Raw genomic sequence first — 10,162 nt, 5'->3', positions numbered from 1 at the left:
TCATCCGTTTGGAGGACATAGTGGACTGAATCCTTGATACAGCAGAGAGTAGAGGTCTGGATCAGCCAGTTAGAGGCTATAGTGGACTGAATCCTTGATACAGCAGAGAGTAGACGCCTGCATCATCCGTTTGGAGGATATAGTGGACTGAATCCTTGATACAGCAGAGAGTAGACGCTTGCATCATCCGTTTGGAGGATATAGTGGACTGAATCCTTGATACAGCAGAGAGCAGAGGCCTGGATCAGCCAGTTGGAGGATATAGTTGATTGAATCCTTGATACAGCAGAGAGTAGACGCCTAGATCAGCCAGTTGGAGGACAGCGTGGACTGAATCCTTGATACAGCAGAGAGCAGAGGTCTGGATCAGCCAGTTGGAGGATATAGTTGATTGAATCCTTGATACAGCAGAGAGTAGAGGCCTGGATCAGCCAGTTGGAGGATATAGTGGACTGCATCCTTGATACAACAGAGAGTAGAGGCCTGGATCAGCCAGTTAGAGGCTATAGTAGACTGAATCCTTGATACAGCAGAGAGCAGAGGTCTGGATCAGCCAGTTGGAGAATATAGTTGATTGAATCCTTGATTCAGCAGAGTGGAGGCAGTTGGAGGATATAGTGGACAGCATCCTTGATGCAGCAGAGAGTAGACGCCTAGATCAGCCAGTTGGAGGACAGCATGGACTGAATCGTTGATACAGCAGAGAGTAGAGGTCTGGATAAGCCAGTTGGAGGATATAGTGGACTGAATCCTTGATAAAGCAGAGAGTAGAGGTCTGGATCAGCCAGTTGTCCAGATATGAGTAGCTGTGAATGTCTTGTAGACGCAAATAGGACAGTAGGGACTCAATCACCTTTGTGAAACGCTTCAGAGCAGAGTTCAATCCAAAGATTAGGCCCTTGTAGTGGTAATGGACATCAGAAGGAGGAATGTTCTGTGTGGCTCCCAAATCAAAACATGCATATTCACATCCTGTAGAGCTAGCACACATAGCCAATCCCGCTCCCATCAGAGCTGAAAAGATTTGGGCTGTAGTTGCCATTGTCATTCAGTATATAATTGCTGACGCTGAGGTAGAGTATGATTCTGCAGTCTACCTTGCCCTTAGTGGAAACCAAACAAATGGATGTAGTTGCCCTGTGAAGCTTGTCCCTACTGGATCTTTTCCATTGCATCCAGGTTCAACAACTTCTGAAGGACTTCCACAAGACTTGATTAAAATCGTAACAGGACATGTGGGGGGAGGGGCAGGAGGGGTTAAGGAAGCGGGAGTCTAACTGCTATGCACTATTGAAAGAATCCAAGAATCGGAGATCCCCTCTTTCCAAGATAACAAGAGAGATCCGTCTCCCAAAAGAGGCGGAATGCTACAAGACCTTCAAGATGTCAAACCTTTGCATTTTAACTCTGAGGAATTGGTGCCAAAGAAACCCTTCAAGTGTATTGCCTTTTATGGGTTGCAGCTAGAGGTCTGCCCAGACTGTCCCTGCTTTAGGAACAAGCTAAGGAGTCCATAAAGCCACTTTTACCTGCTCGCTGGCTCATTGTGTGATTGTGTGGAAGGACAGCTCCTTTGTGTGGAAGGCGGCCCTTTGTGTTCGGTCTCGTGAGGAATTTCGTCACAAGTGTATTTTTTTCTTTATTCACCTCTATGTCCTTGGAGGAATGGGGAGATGGTTTGGCCATGAACGGGGAAGAGCCCTCGCCTTCTCCTGAAACATTGGAAGGAGCCTGATCTTAATGCAGGCAAGCCTTCTCAAGTCCAGACCCCAGGCACATAACTCTTGAGGCCCGTTTCTACATGACCAGCTGTTGATTCCAAGATGTCATGTGCTATCGTTTTAGCCTCCCTTGTTTTTATACCTAGGGGTTCACCCCTCCAAAACCGGCAGCTTGGTGAGGTGCCGAACAAGGTACATTGCAGTCTTCAAGGTTGGGGAGTGCTGCTTCTCCCCAACACCACCCTGTCACCCGTGCTGGCGGCTCGGCCATGACACCAGGCCTGGGTTCCACAGGACTGTAGTGCGGGACATTGATCCAGTGCGTTTCGCTTGTGCAGGAGGGAAGAGGATCCACAGGTCCCCTCTTGTATGGAGTGAGGCCCGGAAGGGTGTTGTTTGCCCCCCAGGCCCCACCTCTCTGCCTACCCTGAGCGGACTGTGTGAAAAGAGGTTCACATGTCTCGGACTACATTGAGATGAAGCTGATGGTTTGTTGCAGAGGAGTGTTTTGATAAGCCTCCTCCCACCTTATACGTCTCTGAAGTAAAGGGGCTGAGAATACGTCACACGTTGCAGAGCGCCATGCGGTAGGCCCCCAAGCAAATTAATCAAAGATAGTGCAGTTCACCAAAGAAAAAAAACTCAGCAAACAACCTGCATGACAATTCAATCTGTAGGGCATGAGATGCAGGGAACAAAGAGAAAACGTAGACAGGAAAAGCGCAACGGCAAGACAACAGTATGCTCCTATGCGACATGAAGAAAGAGGCTAATGCTAGGGCAGGCAGAGGACCACCCAAACCGGTGCACCGATATGAAGGCAGTGCTTAAAAGTTATCGATACGGCTGCTTGGCAACAGGCTCCAGTCCCATCCCAGTTCCTCAGGGACAACCCATGAGTATGGAGGAAAGATGAAGGGAGACTAGAGCACTTCTATTTAACAAAGAAATATGTAAAAACAGAAAGTAGCATCATAAATACTGGAGCCTTGCCCAAACAATGCTCCAGAGCAGATTATATTCCAGCTTGCACACTGCCTCTAGCCGCCACCTGCCTGCGGCTCAGCGACAACATGAGTGTTTACAACTCAGTGACTATTAAGCTATGATGTTAGCTGTTCAGTACTGTATGGATGCCACAAAGATAACCTAGTTCATAGTCCCCTTTCCTCCATACTGGTGGGAATATTCCATTCTTCGGGACAGGACCGGAGCACTTTTTGATAGCATACAAAATATTGTCCTTTTATTTTTACAATGGGCCAGCATGTGTGGCTTCAGCCCCGCCTTCCTGACTCCCGCCCAGTGCATCACCCCTTCAGTACTTTCTAACGCCAAGGTCAGAAGACATATTAGCAATATGAGGGAACCTATTTAGAGGGGAAGCTGGGTGGGCGTATGGAGGAAAGAGGACTATGGACTAGGAGTATGTTAGTGACTACGGACTACGGTGAGTAACTTTGTTATACTCCTACGTCCCGTCCCCTTTTCTCCATACTTGTGGGAGAGTCACAAGCATTAATGTATAAACTGGGTGGATGGAAAACTCCCTTACTTAAAGAGGGTCCTAAGAACAGCCTGACCGAACTGAGCAGCCACTCCTGAACTAAGGTTGAGGCAACAGTGCTTACAAAACGCTGAGGGGGAGGCCCAAGTGGCCGCCTTAGCAATGGTTCCCCAAGGAACATATTTTTGAAGAGCTACTGCTGCATTTTTGCCCCGCACCAAGTGTGCATGGATGCCTTTGGGGGCTCGCAGTCCATGAACTGTGTAAGCTTCCGAAATACAGGGGGTTATCCAGCGGGAAATAGAGGCTTTAGAAGCCTGCGTTTCATTCTGATTTCCAAATGTGACAAAGAGATGAGGAGGTTCTGAAGTCTTGAATTCTTTCCAGCCCACCTAGCCTCAAGGTTGTGAACCAGCCATTGGGCGTGCAACGCCGGGTCTGTGGGAAAAAAACGTAAGGAAATAGACTAATTGATTTGAAAGTCTGAAACAATATTCAGTAAAAAGTAAGGGTGCGTGCAGAGCACCACCCTGTCCTTATGGAAGACCAGAATCAGTTCTTTAACAGAGAGCCTGAAGCTTCCCTATTCTTCTGGCTGAAGAAATGGCGACAAGAAAGGCCACGTTACAGGTGAGCCGTTTCAACTCTGCTGTCACCTTGGGCTCAAAAGGTTTTTGTCAAAGTGCGTTGAGCATCACATTGAGGTTCCATTTAGCCTGCGGCAGCTTGCCAGGAGAAAACAGGGCCAGAAGACAAGAGAAATCCTATTTTATCACCGGGTTCATGAGGGTGAACGAACATGAGTCAGTGTTATGGTAAGCACCAATAGCAGACAAGTATGTTAGACAGGAATGTATATGAATGCCTGAAGATGGCAGGTCTGATATTAAAGGAAGGAGACAATCAACTGAGGCGTGACGAGGATCAACCTGTTTATCTAGGCATGCGCCCCTGGTCATTACGTGGTAAATACGCCCCCCCCCCGCACGAGGATCCCTACCTGATACCTGGCGACTCAGAGTCAAAGCCTTAAAAGATGCGGGGTTCCGGGACCACATGCGATCGGTGGTGCAGGAGTATTTTACACATAATACGGGAAGTGTACGTTTGGCCAGCATGTTGTGGGAAGAATTCAAGGTGGTGGTGCGGTGGGAGGCAATGGCAGAGTCCAAAGGGTTACAAGAAGAAATAGTGCAGGGATTACAGGAGACAGAGCAGAAATTGGAAGCCATGATGAGGGCTGGCAGTGGGCCACAAGAGGAAGCAAAGGAATCAATACACCTCCAGCAGGAATGCATAGTGCAATGGGAGAGGCTGGGTAACCCGAGCTATAAAAACATATATTGAGTGCCAACACGCAGAAGGGGACAAGCCTGGCTGCCTACTGGCGTGGTTATATAAGAGCGAGGCTGCACAACAACCAAAAAGGACGGTGCTAGGGACAGATGGTCGTTTGAGAGAAACCCAAGAGGAGGGGAACGGGTGCTTCTTTGACTTTTACAGGGACCTGTACAGTGTACCCATGGAGGAGGAAGTGGTGGACATACAAGGGGCATTAGCAGAGATAAATCTCCCCCGACTCACAGAAGCGGATAGAGACAGATTAGAAGTCCCCATAACGATTGAGGAACTAGAACATGTGATTAAAGGCATGCCCACCAACAAGGCTCTGGGGGTGCATGGGCTCCCTGGCAAGTTCTACAAGGAGTATAGAGCAGATATCCTCCCCCCCATTGTCGACAATGCCAAATGAAGCACTAGAACAAGGCAAGTTGCCCTAATCACTAAGGGAGTCAGTAATTGTCCCCCTCCTCAAACCCAATAAACTAGACACTGTTTGTGGGTCATATAGACCTCTGTCACTGCTGAACCAGGACGGGAAGATCCTTACGGTGGTCATGGCTACAAGGCTGAGATCGATGATCGGCAAGATTATCAACCCAGACCAGACGGGGTATGTGCCGAATAGGAACATTACCAACAACCCGAGGAGGCTGAATCACAATCGATTGCATGAACGAAAAGACAGATGAGATAGTGGTGGTCTCGCTTGATGCAGTGAAAGCATTTAACTCAGTTAAGTGGCCCTGGTTGCTGGCGGACCTGAAGGTTTTTGGTATGGGACCCACATATATAAAATGGGTGGAATTACTCTATAATGCCCTGATGGCCAGAGTCAAGACGGGCTTGGTAATCTCGGAGCGGTTGCAATTAAGTAAGGGAACGAGACAGGGGTGTCCATGGTCCCCGATGCTCTTCATGCTAGCACTGGAGCCACTGGAGGTTTACTTGAGGGCGGAATTTGGGGAGGTGGGAGTAATCACACAGGACGGGAGATACTTAGTCTCGCTATAAGCAGATGACATGCTGCTGTATCTGAGCTATCCAGAAGAGAGTTTACAATACATCCTGAAGGTGCTGGCACGTTACGTTTTGTGACTGGTATATTGGTAAATCCCCAGAAATCTAGTTTGTACCCCCTAGGGGGTTACAAAGGGAAGCCCATACATAGTGTGCCACTGCTGCCTATCAAATGAGAGCTTGCTATGTTTAGATATCTGGGAGTAGACATATATCACGACCCCAGAGAGGAAAATAAGCACAACACGGAGAAAGCAGTGGAGAGGACAGAGAAGAGTATAACATTCTGGGGGAGGTTGCCATTAACCATGATGGGGGGGCGGCGGCACTATTGAAGATAGTGGTGCTACCGAGACTGTTGCATTATTTCACCAATGTCCTCTTTGCTATCCTGAAACAGTTACTTTGTCAATTACACAGAGTATGCCAGAGCTTTATTTGGCACAAGTCAAGAAATAGGGTGGCGTTATGGAAACTCCAGAACTCCTATGAGTATGGAGGTATTAAATTCCCCAACTTTGAGGTGTACTTTATAGCCATTCAGCTGCAATACGTGGCCAGATGGCTGTCAGATGAAACGACTACGGAATTGAGGCTGTTGAAAACGGCAAGCAGACGGTTCTTCTTGAAGGAAGTGATTTGGCTACCAGATTTACACAAAACCAGTGGGCACCTCCTGCCTGCTACAACTGGTCTGCAACATATGGTGTAGGGCACTGTGGCTGCTGGGTGGTTTCACAGAGCTTTATTCCCCGCAGGTGCCGCTGGCAGCACTGGCGGGGGAAGACAAACAGACCAGGAAGAATCTAGGCAAGAGATGGGAACCGATGGGAGTAGCCACAGTAGTAGACGTGATTAAAGAAGGAAAGCCCAAGGGGTTCGCAGAGCTAGCAGTAAATACTGGGATACATAGAGGTCAGTATGTCACACATGTTCGACTTCTGAAAGGCTTGAAACGGAGATGGCCGGATCCCAACAAGCATATGCAGCCGAATAGGGTGATCGATTCCTTGTATGATGTATCGGAAGGGGGACCACGAGGTCTCATGAATATATGAGTTATTGATGTCCGCAGTAGGGGGGGGGGAATAGATCAAGTCTGGGGAAAGTGGGAGGCGGAACTGGGAGCACCACTGTCAGATGGGGAATGGGACAGAGTGAAAATATATCACAAGAAGGTATAGCGAAACGCAAGATTCCAACAGATCCAGCTGTATGTTACTCATGGGGCGTATCTGACCCCATACAAAATAATCAGGTTTAAATCAAATGGGTAACCAGACATGCCTGAAATGTGGGGAGAGAGATGCTAACTTGGTACATATGTTTTGGGCATGTGCGGAAATCAGCAGATTCTGGAGGGAGGTGGCACAGTTGTTGGCGAAAGCTGGGATCACGATGAACGTGGACTCTCCAAAAGCCTGTCTGCTGGAGTGCTTCCCGAGATCCAAGCGGGCTAAACAAGTAAGCAAGTTGAAGGATTTAGCGTATATGCTGCCGAAACAGAGAATAGCAATGGGATGGAAAGCATCAGCGAGACCAGTAGCGTAAATGTGGTGGGCAGATCTGTTAAAATGGGCCAATGCGGAAATGGAGGCATGGCTGGAAGTGTCCGGCAGAGAGGAGGAACTGGGAGTGCGAGGAGTTGAGATGTGGAAACAGCTGATAGCGGATTTGGCTGCCTCGGTACACGATACTCAAGAAGGGGGAGTGATCACGGTAAGCGAATCCAATGCCATGGATGATGTGGCACTGATTTGAAAGGGAATGTGTAGGGTAGGCCCAAGGGGAGAACAGGAGCTGGGGAGGGAAGTTGTTAACTATGTAATTGTATCCACTTGTGACTATTAAAAGTGTACATTGCTGTGTTTGTATGATCAAAATAAATTTTAAAAATGGTTTTAAAAAAAAGAAAAAACTTTATCTAGACACCAGTGACAGAAACGGAGCCATTTGCTCCTGTACTGAGTCCGCGTGGAGGGTTTGCGCGCTGCCTGGATGATGTGCATATTCTCCTCTGAAAGTCTGAACTGTGCTAGGGACCTGACCTCGCGAACCAGCCGACCAAGGTGAGGGATTGTGGGGAGGGAGGCCACACCAGTTGTTTGTTCTCGTGCATGCAATTGGGAATCTCCGGCAACTGGATCGGAGGGTATAAAGATAGATGTTATAGATCCAAGAACGAGAACCCTGGGTGGCCACCATGGCGCTATGAAGACTAGAGTGCAGTTGTGCACTGTCCTCCGCTTCAACAATGCCCGATGGATTAAGGGGAGAGGTGGAAAAGCGAACGCTGACATTCCATCCCATGAAATCTCCAATGCATCCCCAAGGGAACCCAGACCTAGGCCTTCCCTGGAGGTATAAAGCGGAGAGTGTTGCAAACAAGTCCAGGAAAGGAAGTCCATCACGACAGCCAGGAACCGCAGCGTTGCTATATGTGGTAGGTAGGTGTGAGGAGCTGAAACACTGAACAGTCACTGAAAGTGAAGTTTGCCGGTTGCAAGTTTTGACCGTCCCAGTGCAGTGCAGGAGTCCCCCATCATCCTCCCTCTTGTCCCCATGACTGAGGACAGGAACAGTGAGACCTGCAGAGCTGCACAGGAACAGGAGTCATCTGCTGCATCTTTTCTTAATTTTAAAGGTACTGTGCAAAGTCTAAGAGAACGTACCTCTTGCTGTAGAGTTTCTTGCATCTTCTACTTCTCACAAGTTTAACAGCTTGTGGCCCTACATTGATTCATCTTTTTCTTCAAAGACTTCTGAAACATTGTGCAAAGACTTTTCTACTTACCATCCAAGAAGTGCTTCAGCCCATATACACTCTTGCCTATTGACTTTGGCTTAGCCTGTTTTAACTGAATGACTCTTATTGGGGGATCTGAAAGTATTTGCCTGCTTGTGAAATATTTGTGGTGTCTTGTTTGCTCTAATAATCTTTTCCCTTTTTACTTGCTCTTAACCAATTCTAAATTCCAACAGTAATATATTAATGTCAACAGCAGCCTAGCAATTCAAGTCACCTGTGGGTGTAGGTCTCTGCTGTATGCCATCCCAAATGAAATGGGGATTTACTGATTCTGAATTTAAGAGTGTATAATTTTGAAGTATATTTGTGTGGTGTTTTGCAGTGCTCCCTTTTGAAGAAGGTTCATATAAATTGACTGGTAAATACATTAACAATTGTTTATCAAGAAACCCTGTGTGTAAGTGTTTGCTTGAATACTTGTCACTGTGAACCTCTGTGTAAATCCCCTACAGCTCACATTGACCCCTATTGAGATAAGCCTGGCTACTCGTCCACACTACCAACCTGTGTAGTACAGACCGATACCAAAGGTTGGGTTACTATTGCCAGGAGGTCAGGGTTGTTGTAGTGCACCCTCTGGGTACTGCATACAATCTTGCTTAAGACAGCTGATATGTCTATCCCGGTGTAGGGCAGACCATAGGGCAAAAGACATCCAAGTGGCCAACGTTGTGCCCCAGCTGAGCAGGGAAGAATCTGTTAACGTGGCTTCAAGAGACAGATCCAAGAATGGCATCGCCACTGAAAGATTGGTGAAGTCTGCCCACCAGCAGAGGTTGGCGGTCATTTCCAGAGACACTGGAATCAACTGAGTCTTGACACACTGCCTGGAACCAGCTCTGTCTGAGCGTTGATTGAGTGAGTCATTTTCAACCTCACCAGAGGGAGGGCTAAGACACAGGAGGCCATTAGCCCTAGAAGCCTCTGAAACCACCATGCAGACCTGTGGGAGAAATTGAGGAAAAGGGAAGATGCATGCACTAAATCTCTCATCCTGTCCTTGGTCAGAAAAAAATCCTAGGGACAGACTGTGTTCCGTCGAGAACAAAAAACAAGAAAATGCGGTCCTGAAATCCATGCACTCTTCCACCCTCAAGTCCAAAAGCTTCTTTACCTCAGCGCTGAGAGAAGGTGACCCCATTATTTGGTATTTGTATCATATGAGAGGGTACTGGATGCATTAGTGGAAGAATAGGAGTGGAAGGAAAAACTGGCCACTCTGCCTCTGTTGCTTCGCTGAGGTCTGCTTGGTGAACGGTCCAGAATTTCCTGAAAAAGATCTGGTGGCGGAAATCGGACTTTTGGGAGTGAGATCACCTAGCAGTTGAAGGTTTATATTGGACTGGCAGCGATTGGCCGTTTAAGGGCTAGCCTTGGTTTTAGCCAACTCCTCATCAGTGGAACAAGTTCCTTGTCCTCAAAGGCAAGATCTAGAACCTTCTACTGGACCTCCTTTGAGAATTTGGTTGCACATAGCCACGCTTTGCAGGGGATGTGAACGCCAACCGAAAGTCTGCGTGCGGAAGTATCGACATGATGCACAGCGGCCTCTAGCAGACCCTGAGCCAGGACTCTGGCGTCGGACAATCCGTTCTTGAAATCTTCAAGTCTGTCATGGGGAACCAAACGTGAAAGTTCTTTCCATAATTTTAGAATAGCAGCAGCAAGCACTGCTTCATTATCTGCCTGAAGAAGTTTAAGTGCTGCATTAGCATAGACTTTCTTCATTATCCCTCCCACAAATGTATCCTCTTTTGACAACAC

This window comes from Ambystoma mexicanum, chromosome 8 (genome assembly GCF_040938575.1).
Source record: "Ambystoma mexicanum isolate Mex_15411 chromosome 8, UKY_AmexF1_1, whole genome shotgun sequence".
NCBI classification, from domain to species: domain Eukaryota; kingdom Metazoa; phylum Chordata; class Amphibia; order Caudata; family Ambystomatidae; genus Ambystoma; species Ambystoma mexicanum.
The sequence above is the reverse complement of the archived record's forward strand: the minus strand, read 5'-3'. Positions refer to the sequence as shown.